Genomic DNA, 15,172 nt, shown 5'->3' on the forward strand with positions numbered 1-15,172 from the left:
AGGTGCTTCACGGTGACTTTGTACGACAGGGATAACTCGGAGTTCACCGCAGCAGAGACCACTCCGACATGGGTTGTAACCTGAAGGGTTGTAACCTGACCACCTGCATCTCACATGGGTGTTATGGCTAATTAAAGGTGCGACAGATTTGTAATACGTTAGAAGCGTACATGGAATTAGCTATGTTAAATTGAAATAGAGAAGTCTGACTAAAGTACCTCGAGGCCAACGGCCAGCTGCACGTATCATACCCGGCAGGCCTAAACCTAGGAAAGCGCCAGAAGATCCAGGACTGAAGTAGCTGAAGTGGGCCCGCTAACTTCACCACATGTCTGTTCGCCACTCGGCACATGCACCGGTACAACCATGCCAGTGCTGCAGACCCCCAGCTGTAGGTACCCATCTCCTCAAGCCTAGCTACGTAAGGAAGCCATCTGATGTGAATGCGGTTGCCGGACTTGTCGGCAAACAGCTGAGTGCCCAACAACATCATGATGTGGGCACGAGCAAAGCGCCGCACAGTCTCCTCATCGGCTCCCTCGGGGCACTCTCCAAAAGTCTCCTGGAACCAGGTGCAGTTTACTGCGAACTTCTGAACCTGGCTCGGAGGAGGAATCACTCCAAGCAACTCCTGGAACCACACCCAAGCTGGACGGCCACCCTGGATGTATATCTGGAAATCTGTAAGGCAATCGCTGATATAACGCCCGTCCACTGGCAACCCCAACTGGTACGCCACGTCCTGAAGTGTGATCGTGCACTCTCTGAACGGCATATGAAAGGTGTGCGTCTCCGAACGCTACCGCTCGACAAAGGCACTGACAAGGGGCTCATCTAATCGGAACCATCTATCGTTCAGCCTCGCAAGATGGTATAATCCAGCCATCTGCAAGTACAGAACATACCGTTCATCGAGTCGCATGCCCTGCTGCCGCCGCATGCTCCTGATGCATCGATGTGGCTGCGCATTACATGCACCGCATTATTAGAACCACGTAGAAAACCAGTAACAAAAATAACCAACACCAGAAACCACTAATGGAAACCACTAACAGAATCAACATGCAAAACTAATATAACAAACCTGTTGCAAAACCACATGCTTAAACCGCTAACGTAAACCGCATACAAATCTACTAACGAAAACCACATGCAAAACCACTATCATAAACCGCACACAAAATTACACAATAAACCACTCCCAATACCACCAAAATAAACCGCCAACATAAACTATCAACAAAACCGCATACAAAACTACTAACATAAAACCACTAACATAAACACCAACTAAACCACCAACTAAAACTGCATGCAAAACCACTAACAAAAACCACTAACATAAACCAGCAACTAAACCGCATGCAAAACCACTAGGATAAACCGCTAACATAAACCGTCACTAAAACCGCATGCAAAACCACTAACTCAGATAAACCGCTAGCACAAAGATTTCTGTCTACTAACCTCGTCGTTGATGACCCCGGCTATATGAGCAACTCCGTCCAACCGATATAGCCTTTTCGGATCGTCCCCCATCGGCTGAGTATTCTATTCGAGTCTTTCTCGGATCAAATCTGGGTCGTTTTCTCTGGAATTTTGTGGGGTATTAGAATGGAAAAGTGATTCGAATGAGGCTGATTCGAACTCTTTGTATAGCTGAGACCTGTGTAATTCGAACCAGCTCAGTTCGAATTACTATTTGAGGCAAAATATGACTAATTCAAACCAACTAGGTTTGAATTACTTGGTGAAGCATCCAAGTGTATAATTCGAACTCACCTAGTTCGAATTATGCTCAATTGTAGTTCGAACCACATATATTCGAATTATATTCATCACGTGTTTCATCATAATTCGAGCTCCATTGGTTCGAATTACATAATAATGTACTTTGGCTAATTCGCGAAGTAATTTTAAGTTTGACTTAATTGTGTTTTTTGCCCTCAGAAAAAATTATACTAAAAGAAAAAGTACCACGAAATTTCCTATTATTGTAATGTGAATGTTCTTGATTTTGGTTCAGTTAGAAGTTATAATTTGTGTATATCTAAAGAATACCAACTTATAAGTATACAATTTATGACCTTATATAGTTAATTAATGAAGGAAGATTTTTTAAAAAGAATGACATAATTATAGCAGCTTCATCTCTTTTTTGGGATAAAATGGTACAATTCTAGCTGGACAATTTGACAATTCCTATATACTCATTGCTTACCAATTTTAATTAGTTGCATTATCTAACGTTGATTATCACTTTGCTTCTTAAACATGAAAACAAACAACTGTTTTTTTTTTTTTTTTACCATAGTTAAGTCTCCCCTCCTAATTCCGTTTTAAATTAATCCTGTACGCATACGGTTGCCAAATTTAAAACATAGGTCAATATACGTATATATAATATATACACCCTACGCAAAAGTGCTGTAGCCTGTTGCTAACCAATTACCACTCATGTAGTTTCACCCGAGAGAGGGGAAGCTTCGTTGAAAACTAACTGATGAATTTTTCATCATTTTTATTTATTTTCTCGTATTTTTAGTTTTTTTACAAATGAGATGTTAGCGTACACGTTACGTTTTTCTAATTACCGATCACTAACAAAACGGAAATGGAATACTTGTCTGAAATATCCTAGTATTTTGCTTATTTAGTTATGAAAAAGTATTAAGTAAATATTTTTTAATTAGTTAATTTTAAATAATTATAATTAATAATTAATAATTTTATATTTTAAAAAAAATAAAATTTAAATAATCATTAATTAATAATAATTAATTAGTATGAAATATAATTTAAATATATTTGTTGATTTATTGTTAATTAAACTCTATCTTAATTGATTAGTTAACGGGATTGTTTTGTTATACATTACAATGTACAGTATAATTATCAGCCAATTATGGTGCAAATTTGGCATAGCAAAAGTAAATTGAATTTCGATTCTATTTAATGACTCACTTGTTTAAAATAAGATTAACTCGGAAATTGGTAGACAATTTATCTAGAAATGAAATTTAATTTTACCTATTAACTAATTATATATATATATATATATATATATATATATACACACACACACATGATTGAAAACATGTTGAAATAATCACATTTACTCTCTTTGTTAATACATGTTTATTCGAAATTCATAATTAGTGATATTAATTAGTAAAAAATGACCAATTTGAGTTAATAGTTAATTTATTAGTCAGATTAAATAAATATTCAGAATTTAAATTTTATTTTGTATATATAATAATTTATTAATTAATAATAAATTTTTAAATAAAATTTTAGTTTGTAACGAATTATTTTTTGATTGGCTAAATCGAGGGATTTCTAGAAAAAAAAATGGTAGAGAATTAACTAAGATTTACTAGAAAATAAAAAGAAGGCAAAGTAAGTGTGGGGATGAAAGGACACAAAAAAAAAAAAGTGGTGGACGAAAGAAAATATGGAGCAAAAGGAGACAAAGGGAAATGGGAGAAAGTGAATGCAAGTCACGTGGAGACGCAGAGAGTGGGACCCACATGCGGAGTCTAATGTACGTGCTACTATACCACATTTGTATGGTCCATACTCCATACCAATATCCAAGAGAATATTCTTTCTTCTGAAGACAAATTAATAAAAGGTAATATTATATGCAATATTTTATTATATTTTTTATTTTTAATATTAAATTTATTAATAAAAAAGATAAAGAATAAAAATATTTTAAAAATATAAAAAAATTAAAATACTGTTTTAGTCTTTAATATTTAGAATAAATTTTATTTTAATTTTTTATATTTTAATCATCTTATTTTTATTTTAAAATATTTAAAATAATATTAATATTATTTTATTATCAAATTTTTTACTAACATTTAACAAAATTAATGTACTGTTAATAATATTTTTATTAAAATTATGTCCTATTTTTACTTTTTCAACAAATTCAAATTTTATTTTTTTATTTATTTTTTTATCTCTTTAAACTTCTCTTAAAGAATTAATAATGTAAAAGAAAAACCAAAATAAAATTTATTCCAAATATTAAAAATCAAATCAGTATTTTACCCCCATAAAAAAAATACAAACATCAATTTCTAATGAATAATATCAAAGTAATACACCTATGTATACATCACTCCGCTCTGTCCAAAAGTTCACTCCGCTTTCAATATATTTTCTTACCAAATGCGGGATAAACTCCGGTTAAAATTTTTGGTTGATAAAATTATTGAAGTGATAAGTGTGGCTCAAGAATTTGGTTATGGGGTTTAGGGTGGTGTATTAGCTGAAAATGGGTGAATCTAAAGTATTTACGTATGGATAGAGGTGTGAAGTAGAAGGACAACACGTGGGGAATATATTAGTCAACATGTGGAGAACGTATTAAAATATTTAAAAAGCGTATTAAATAATTTTTACAATATTGTAATATACTTTAAATATTAATATTTAATTAAAATATCATCTTTATTTTTATATTAAAAATAATTTCTGTGATAAGTGTAATATATATATATATATATATATATATATATATATATATATATATATATATATATAGTTGTTTTCAATATACACAACGCATTCCTTTTTTTAAAAAAAGCTTAATTAGCATATATATATATATATATATATATATATATATATATATATATATTCTAAAGATCAGGTTGACCGAACTTTTATATATATTTTTAACTATATTATCAATGATAAAAAAAAACAAGACATGAATTGAAATTAATATAAAAAATACAGTAAAATTGAAATAAAAAAAGATAAATTAAAATTTAATAAAAAATAAAATTATTCTATTTTTTATTTAATTTCTTGACGTAATAAGAAAGGAATTTTTTAACTTAACTTTTTTATACTATATTTTAGAAATTAAATAGAAATGACTCCTTAATTTTCTATCTAATTTTCTGATACAATAAGAGAAGAATTCATTCAACCTCACTTGTCCACATCATAGTTTTATCATAAAACTAAAGGGAAAGTTTTCAAACCTCTAATACTAAATACTGCGACTACAATAGTTAAAGAGGTATTTATAATCTTTTATTAGATTAAAATTAAAAAAATCCTAAAACCCACAAACATAAATCCCAATTTAATAACTAGATAAATAAAAATCAAAATATATCAAAATAAATCAATAACTTTTAAATAATATTTGATATCTTCATATCACGAACATTTGAAACACGTATCATTTTTCTCCTTTTTAAAAAAGATTCGTCATTGAATCTTATAGCTGGAAAAATAATATATGAAAAGGGACAAATATAAAGAAGATAATTTTTTTATATTTTTTTGTACTGTATATTTTTTATTTGTTTTTTAAATATAAAATAAACAAGATATTAATAAAATACAAACGAAAAAGACAAGAATATAAAGAATGACATGAAAGACACTGGACTCTTTTATTTTTTGAATATAAGAAGAACAGACATAAATTAATAAGGATTAATCTAAACCTGAGTTCTAATACTACATAATAAGAAAAAAAAAAGGATAAACAAGATAAGAATTGAAATTGAATAAAAAAGATACATTAAAATTGAAATAAAAATAAAAAAGATAAATTAAACTACAACAGAAGCGGAGAATAGCGGCGGCAAATTGCCTGCGGTCTCTCCAATAGCAGCAAATTAGAGAAGATAGCTGCGATCCCTTCCCAAATCATCAATCCGACGCCAAATCATACTGAATTAGTGTCAAATCTACGAAGCCCGCCGCTAACCCCAATTCATCTAGTGATTTTACCCAAATCCAATTCAGAATACCCTAAATCAAGAAAATGAGAAACCCACCAAGGGAGAGTGCAGAGTGCGAAACTCTTCCCTGCTCACCGTGCCCCGCTGTGTCACCGTGGAGTTGCGTGGCTGCCGATCCACCTTTCTGTCACTGCCGTCAACCGTTCCCAGAATCAGATTCGTAGTTTGTTATCTTCCTCGCGTGAACACAAAACGGGCAGAGGCATGAAACGCACCTCCGCGTGCGAATCCTTGCCGCCGTTCCCCTCCGCCCGTCAGCACCAACTGCATCGCGCTTCCCGTTGCGGATGGGTTCTTCGTTTAGATTACTGGTATGTACAAAACCCCTCTTCGTTAGTAAGGTTGTAGCTTGTTCTTCGTTGGAGTCAGCGAAACCCCATAGAAAAGCCACAAGGTTTGCACCAAATTCACATCACATCCTACTTAAGTGAAGTATGATAAAGAAACCTCTTTGAAATCCAAGGGTTCTTCTGCATAGTTTGCAAGTTTACATTATGTAAAGTTAGACTCATATTACATAATGTATATTTGGTGCATTGATTTTCTTCGAATTGTAAGTAGATTGATCAGATTAACATATCTTCTTCACGTAAAACAGAATTGGGAGCGTGTAACAGGATTGTGAGCAAAAGCGCGAATCCCTTCTGCCGTGTAGCACCGCCGGTCAGTACCAGTTGCGTCGTGCTTCCCCATGCTGGTGGGTCCACCGTTGATCTGCTCTCTCCTCCTTCTGGTCCCATTCCTAGGTATGCTCATCTTGTTGGTTCAGATTATTGGTCTCTAAAAATTCTCTTTTCAATTTGGTTCAGTTTTCTTTTTTGTTTCAGATTTCAATTTGGTTCACAAAATACTTTTTCTTCTTGATTTCAATTTAGCACTTCAGTGAATATTGTTTTGACTTTTTAAAAGCAACTGGAAAAAGAAACACAAAGAAAATTAGCCGCACAAACATCTTAGAATCTGATGCCCCGTAACAAATTCAGAACTGATAAAGTGATTGGAGGGCTAAAAGATGTTGAACAGACTTATTTTTCTTACTATTCAATGTTAAAATGATGTTTAAATTTGAAACTTAAAGAACAAAAGCACAAGTAAAATATGTTGGTACTGCAGAATTTGGTCACGATTGCATTTGCATGAATGTTGAATTGGTAATGATGAGAAGATCAGTGAACTATTTTTGTGTTTTTGTGTTTTTGTGTTTATATTGTATAATCAATGCTAAATTATAAAGTTGCAAGAGAAGAATTGAAAGTAGAACCTACCTCTCAGCATTGTAGGAACTTGTGCTAAACATATGTTCTAAAATGTCTCTTTGCATGTAAATAAGATATAGTCATATGTCAAAGCATTGTCAAAGTTTGTATTCTCAATATTCTGAATAATTATGTTGAGTATTGCAATTTTTAAGTTACACTTTTTTCCTAGGATTTAAGTTCTCCTTTATTTGTATTAATTGATTAAATCCCAAATAATTACTTACCAAAAATTCAAATTTTTCATGCAAATATGCAGGGCAAAAAGGCTTTGTTCAATTCTGAGATGGTAAGGGTCCAAATGATCAGTCGGATGTATCTTATTGAATGTTTTGTCACGTGATTAAGTTATACCTATATCCTTCTTCATTTTTCAGTGAATGTAGATTAGTTGCTGTAACCTACTCAATTAATTCCTTTCTCCAAGACATTATGAGGTTTAGGGGTGAGCACGGGTCGGTTTGGTTCGGGTTCAAGATAAAATTAGAACCGAACCGATCAAAAAGTAATTGATTTGGTTTGGTTCGAATTTGCATTTTTTTGTGTTTGTACCCGAACCAAACCAAACCGATTAAGAGCGGATTGGTTCGGTTCGGGTAGCGGGTACCCGATGCCTTTGAAATTCATAAAAAAAAAAAACTAAATTGGGAAATTTTTATCTTAAAAATTCAAGAAATACAATAAACATGTAACATCAACAGAAATAATGCAAACATATTAAATACGAAATACATTAAAAACTAAACTCATCAAAATCCAAACATATTAATAGTAAATAATCTTGTCTAATGAAAATATAAAAGTGCAATAGAAATATTAGAAGTTAAATACAAAAGTCTAGTGAATAATCTTCGAAAGAAGCTAAAACCAAAACACATTAAAATTTAAACATTAGTGAGATAGGATTAGCGTTATGAGTTAGAAAACACATAAAAAGTCATATATATATATATATATATATATGATCGGGTATACGGGTTGGTTCGGGTTCCGCACCCCCAAAACCGATACCCGAACCAATCATCAGCAAATGTCATTGGTTTGGTTCGGGTTGGACCCGATTACCCGTCGGTTCTAAAACCAATTTGATTGGTTTGGTTCGGGTTCGGGTGGGTAATCGGGTACCCGCTACCCGTGCTCACCCCTAATGAGGTTAGTTTTATTTTACACTATTTTTTTGTGTTAATTTATAAGGTTAGCTTTATTTTACACTGTATTTTGTTTAAGAATGTGGAACTCCGTAGCCCATGCTGTATCTTTATCATATCCTGATATGACTCTAGTGCACTGTGCCACCTTTATCTTCTCTTTTTTATATTTTTTTTTAATTTTTAAATTTTTTAGAAAATCAATTGATCATGTAAATAGAAGCATGTTTATGTAGCAGTTTAAGTCTTGCAATGTAGAATATTATAAATATTAGATAGTACTGATATAAATTTAAAGCACCTAAAAATATAGTCTTTAACAGCTTTATAACACCCCTGCTAACATACAATTACAAGAGTTTGAGCTTATCCTTATTGATTTATTGCTTCCATTGTCTCATTCATGAGTGTAAGAAATATATTTTTTCTTTAGTTACTTGATCTGATTCTAGAATATGTTGCAATGATTACTTATGTTAACAATTTATATGTATATATGGCCATTTGTAACTATTTAAAAGGGCCATGCTGGGGTAGCTATAGCATTTGTTATTGGATAATTTTGTAAATGCTATTGTAGCTGGGATTAAAGCATGAGGACAAGATTAATTTACTTTGTTGATGCATGTTTTGCAGCATTAGCACAATCTTCTTAGAGTATTTTATTTGTAGAATAATCAATTACTATTAAAAGAGTAAACTTTGCATAATGTGTAAAAAATAAACAAGTAAGGTGGTGAAGGTGTATAACTATATATAACCTTTGCCTAATGTGGAGTAGTACATAAAGCTAATTGTGTGTTATTTTCTTTGTTACCACCATATTGCCCCTATGCTAGAAAACATAGATACATAGTAACAGTGACATTTTTTCTGTTCTAAATTTTGTAATTGTTGTGCATAAGTCTTAGGAATGAAGTTTTGATCACAAACACAAAGACACTGCTTAAGTTTGAAGCTTTACAACCTTTTAAAGATACCCACTAAAGCATTTTGAATCCATATCACTCACAAAAGAAATAGAATCAAAGGCTTTGTTGTTGTTTTTTTTTTCGTTTTGGGCTTCTTAAGCAATTATTTTTCTGCATAAGCTCTTTCCTTTAAACGTCAAAGTCATACATACATAGATCATAAATGATAGCCACTTAGCCCGCTCCTTCTGCATTGCTGATTCTATGTTTCAAGTAAGCTGTTACTCTTAATTTCATTTGAAATATAAAGTTATTTTATATTATTATTTTTATTTTTATATTTGCCTTTTTATGTGTAGAGACTGTGCTAATTTATCTGATTCAACGGTAAGGTGGGGAGCTGCCATCAGACACTCGGATAAATTCTTTGGATAGACATCGCGAAAAATAGAAATTAGGAGTCGTGTGAAAATTTAGTTGAAGTATATGTTTAGTTGACTATGCAGCTTTATTAATTAGTAAAATAATTTTTTTTGTGACTAGTGAAATACTTTATTGATATTAATATAAATATGTTAGTTTGTTTCGCAATTAAATATTCATGAATTCTTGGCTCAATTAAATTTTTTAAAGAAAATTAATAAGATTTATAAAATTAAGAAATAATCATAAAAACAATTATCCCTAGGATAATTAAAGAAACACAGATTAAAATATTATAAATTAAAAAAAACAGCAATAAATAGCGGCGGTTTTGACCCGCCGCAAAAATATTTAAAAAAATTGTGGCATCAATTAGCGGCGGTTTGTAACCGCCGCTATTACAACCGACGCAAAATACCTGAACTGCGGCGGTTATGCCAGCGGTTGCTGGAAACCGCCACAAAATACAACCCCCGCGCCCTTATAGGCGACGTTCCTCGAGCCGCTGGCGTTTGGTTTCGCGGCGGTTTCAAACTGCCGCAATTCGGCAAAAAAACCGCCGCTAAACACCGTTCGTCTTGTAGTGAAAATTGAATACAACAAGAATCACTCAACCTTTTACCCAATTTTCTGATGCAACAAGAGAAAGACTTACTCAATCTCACTTGTCCCCATCATAATTTCATCACAAAACCAAAAAAGAATTTCAAACTTCGAATTACTAAATACTGCAATTACAATAGCTAAAGAGATATTTAACTATTTATAACATCTTATTAGATTAAAACAAAAAAAATCCTAAAATCCATAAATATAAAATTTAATCTAATAACTAAATAAATAAAAATTAAAATATATTAAAATAAATTAATAATTTTTAGATAATATTTATTTTTTTTATATCACAAACATTTAAAATATATATCAATTAAGGTGCATCATTTCTTCAAAAATAAATAAATTTATCGAGTTTAAGTTATTTAGCTAAATCCGGCCACTCTAACCTAGCTAGCCATCAATTTAGTACTTTATTATTTGTTATTTATATTCATAACAACATATATCATCTGTTATGAATTAAGCTATAATTCTAATTCTACTTGATTCGTTACTGAAAATTATTATACTTTGATATTCACTGTACATAATGTGTTATAATTTTTTAATTATTATTAATTAGGTTAAATTATACAGTTAGTCTCTATATTTTTAGTGAAATTATAAATTAGTCTTTATATTTTAAAAATTTGTAATTGGATTCTTAAAGAGAATTAAAATTTTCAATTTAGTCTCTATCGATAAAAAATATTGATTTAACAGAATATTCTTAAAATATACTGAAAATATATATTTTGTTAAAATAGAAAATATACTAAGAATATTCTATTAAATTAAATACTTTTTGAATTACAGTGACTAAATTATAAATTTTAATTATCTTTAAAAATTTAATTACAAACTTTTAAAATATAAAAACTAATTTACAATTTTACCAAAAATGTAAGAACTAATTATATAATTTAATCTGTTAATTATTTTGAACTTGTCACCAATAAATTTAATGATGATCACTATCAACTTAATAGTCAAACGATCATAATAATATTATTTATCAATACTATGTTTATAAAAGGTACTTTTTATATCTTAACAAGAAAATAAGTTATATAATAAGTTTTATGAATTCTATTTTATGATTAGTTTATAAATTATTTATAATATTTTATATTCATATATCTCTTAAATATTTATTTACTTAAGTGCGGTAATGTCTTTTTTAAATATATCTACTTATTTTTAATTGGTTTGACTTTATCTACAAACATTACAAAAAAAAACGTTGAATACCATTAAATTTATTGACGAATTTAACATCGCACGTTAAAGGCAAATTTATCATTGAATTTAAGTAATAATTTTGTTGGGAAAAAAAGTTATCGTCAGATTCATATTTCTAATAATAAATTCAACAGTAATATTTGGAGAGAAAAAAAGAAAAAGTTAGCGTGCACGTTTACCATCGAATTTACTGACAGATAAATTCGAAATAAACGTGTCCTAAATTTGAATCGAGAACCATCTCTTCCAAACTCATTTTCAAACTACTATTCTTTCCCCCTCCCCCAAACCACCTCCAGCAGCTCCCTCCGCCAACGTCAGCCACCACCAACAGCATCCAAAGACTGCATGGACTTGGCTAGTGCTCCTTGTGTCGTGTTCGTCGCTCTGTCGACACCGTTTTTGTTGCTCTTGCTACTCCCTATATTGTCAGAGTTGCTTCCTTCCTCCCTCTCCCTATTATTTTTTTTGCAATTTATTTAAAAAAAAAACCTAATGCACCCTGCCAGTTGGTCACTGTTGCCGCCATTGCGCCATCAGTGCTGCCACAACACCAGAAAGTCCTCCACATCACCACACTACAAGAAATGCACTAAGTACCATCGGATTTAGCATCGCACATTAGCATTAGCTTTACCCACGAATTTAGTGATAGTTTTATTGTGGGATTCATCATGCCAAATAATTACCGGCGGATAGCCTTTTCCGACGGTAAAGTCGCCGGTAATCTTTAGCGGAAAAACAAGACAAATAGGCGCCAAATTTAGCGTCAGAGTTGCCGTCGGAAAAATCTGATGGTAGACACTTTTAATGGAAAGCTGCGTTTTGGTGTTCCGCAGTGTGTTACCGTCAGAGATATCCGCCGGTTGACGGTAACCGTGCCTTAAATCAAACTGCCAACCTTCTTCGCCTTCATTTCGAATTCACTTTCTCTCTAAACCTCTCACCTTCCTCTCTCTCTCTCTCTAACCACTCACCCTCCCCCCCCAACACACACACACTCTCTCTCTCTCTCTCTCTCTCTCTCTCTCTCTCTCTCTAACCTTATCATCTATCCTCTCCGTCAACCTCCTCTGCCGCCGCTGCTATAAACGCCCTTGCTGCCGTTACTGCAAACCCCCTGCCGCTGCTACAAACCTCCTGCTGCTTTCGCTTTTGCCGCCATTGTACCTCCACCCCTCTTCTCCATTTTCTCTTGTTTTGCATTCAAGATTTTTTATTTGAACTCTGTTTCTTTCAAATTCTATTACTTAAAGTTAATTATTATTTAGTAAAGTTTAGTTAGTTTAATTTTCTATTTTAGTTGATTTAGGTGGTTAGAATAGGTTAGAATATGTTATATTAGGCTCTGAGATTGTTGGAAAGTGTTGAATTATTTAGCTGTTTGCTAATTTCTACTGCTGAAATTATTTGAAAAATGCTTGACTGTATTGATAACTCGTTGTTTTACTGCTGATTTGATGAATTTTGATACTGGAATTGTTTGGATAATTTTGATTACGTTCATTCACTGCATTAAGGTCTTTTTTGCTGAAAATTTGCTGCTGGACTTGTCTGCATTATGTTTCATTGTTGCTTGTTGTGATTGGCTATAACTTGATTAATCCTTGTTTTGAATTGTCGCTTGTCAATTGCTAATTGAGTGCATCAATTTTGCATCTTTAATGTTTGTGATATTGTCTTAAGAATGTTCTTTGATCTTTTGAATTGTATGTGTGGCTACCAGATGATTTAAATTCATTATCTATATCTCAATAATTGTTTATAATGATGCATTTGGTTACTAGATGATGCTTGTTTTTATGGTTTATTACCTTGATTACCAAATTTTTATGATCTTTTGAATCATGCTTGGTATGTGATGGAATTCAACTTCTATATCTCTTTTACTAAGTAGCATAGCATTCATGTTTCTTCAGTTTTTGTCCACTAGGTGATGTAAGAAAATTTTAAAAGTATTGTTGATTGATATGTAAGTTCAATATTTTATTTAGTTCATTAAGTCCTTTTACACATTCTTTATGTGGTTCCTGGGTTTGTGAATTCAAATTATATTTTTATAAGGAGCATCTTCATGTCTGCAATAATTAATTAAGTTTTAAAACTTTTGGCCTTTTATGTTACCTTAATAATGATTGAAAAAATTAGTAAGATGAGTAGGATTGATAGATATTTGACTGTGATGAAGTCCTTGAAGGGTGGAGAAAATTGAATTTTAGGGGAGACTCTGTCAAATTTTTTATAAGATTTTGAGTGAAATTGAAAAATTAGAATCATGTTTTGAAAAGTTAGAATTATGTATGAGTTTTAGTGAATTTGAATCAATCGTTTAATTGGTACACTTTAAAACTTTACTTTTGCACAAATTCACCATAAATTGTTGTTGTCTTTTGTATCTGTATTAATAGTGTTAGAGTGAGTGAATACAACTGTGTTGATTGATACTGTGGATTGAGATTGGTAGAATTTGTATTAATAATAATATGTGCTGATTAGTGTTAATAATACATTCTCTTTGCAGACATGACGATCGGTAGTAGAGGTAGACCGAGTGGGTCTCGGGGTCGTGGTAGAGGGTGGGTTTCCACTGAATCCTCTGCGACTGTTCAGTCATCGTCCTCTACCCCGACTACCCTATCGATCCCTGTGACGTTCCAGGCGGGTCCAGTGGACTAGCAATTTATCATGGTCCCAAATTCGAACTACGTGCCTCCTTCTGCTACGCCCCATACAGATCTAGCGACGACAGAACTTGCGATGGGTGATTCCTCTAGTGTTATCCGGCTGAGAATTTGGCCCGATGACATGCAGTCGTGAGTTCAATTTTTTAATGTTAAGTTTGTTAATCTTAAGTTTACGTATTTCTATGTATTTGTTAATGTTAGGTTTTTTCTCTGACAGGTTTGCACTAACCCCAATGCTTGCACACAAGAGATCTCTGAGGTCATTAAGTCTATGTACGACCACCCGTGGCAGACTTACACACAGATCCCGGCTGAGACTTGAGAGCGATGGTTTCAGAAGTCAACGGTAAGAACCCAATTTGGTTTGAATTAAATAATTATATTTAAATTGTATTTTATTCCGACTAACTAATGTTGGTGAATCACTTTGTGCAGTTGAAATTCATATGGGATGCAGAACACAATCTCATGATTAGGAAGATCTATGCCCACCGGGTAGCCAAACGACTTCAGCAGATGATGAGCGATGTTCATAAGGGGGGCAACCACCTAACAAAGTGGATCTGTCTAGCCATCAGGAAGGAATTGGAGGCTTATTTTAGAGATAATGAGAGGTTTAAGCGTCACTGTCTGACGAACGTCACTAATAGGGCTTTGCCCAGGTCGTCGAAGTATACGAGTGGGTCGGCGACCTTTATGAAGATTAAAAGCAGACTGGTAAGAATTTTGTCATTGCTTAATGTTTTAATAGTTATTTGAATTAGTTTTTTAATTTGTTCATTTATCTTATTAGTTGATATATTAATTTGTAGTCTAAGTCGTTGGATCATGAGGTGACACTGGTGGAGACTTTCAAGTATACCCATACTTTGAAGGCCAACAAGGAGAGATTTGCTGACGAGTGGTCTGCGACCCAGAAAGTGAGTTTAAATTAATCCTAAGCTTCAAATTTATTTAGTTTAAAGTTAATTATTTAACTATTATCCTAATCACAACTAACGTGTGTGACACAGGAGGATTACACACAGAGGTTGGAGGCTGCGACTCAACAATCTCAGCCGCCTAGTAAAGACGACGAAGCCGGCTCCGAGATCTCAGTGGTAGATCCTGATAGGGTTTGATGCAAGA

General features: G+C 32.5%; 1 long non-coding RNA gene across 2 annotated transcripts; it reads left to right on the forward strand.

The window, feature by feature from the left end:
• The first annotated feature begins 5,616 nt into the window (after window positions 1–5,616).
• On the forward strand, window positions 5,617–9,638 carry LOC130967002 (uncharacterized). 2 transcript variants are annotated; one of them, XR_009081306.1, is made up of 4 exons: window positions 5,617–6,094; window positions 6,382–6,529; window positions 7,299–9,371; window positions 9,458–9,638. It is a non-coding gene; the product is annotated as an uncharacterized LOC130967002 (long non-coding RNA). The 2 variants fall into 2 exon arrangements; XR_009081305.1 differs by having other exon boundaries at window positions 7,299–9,638.
• The last annotated feature ends 5,534 nt before the right edge of the window (window positions 9,639–15,172 follow it).

Source organism: Arachis stenosperma, chromosome 3 (assembly GCF_014773155.1).
Source record: "Arachis stenosperma cultivar V10309 chromosome 3, arast.V10309.gnm1.PFL2, whole genome shotgun sequence".
Taxonomy (NCBI): Eukaryota; Viridiplantae; Streptophyta; class Magnoliopsida; order Fabales; family Fabaceae; genus Arachis; species Arachis stenosperma.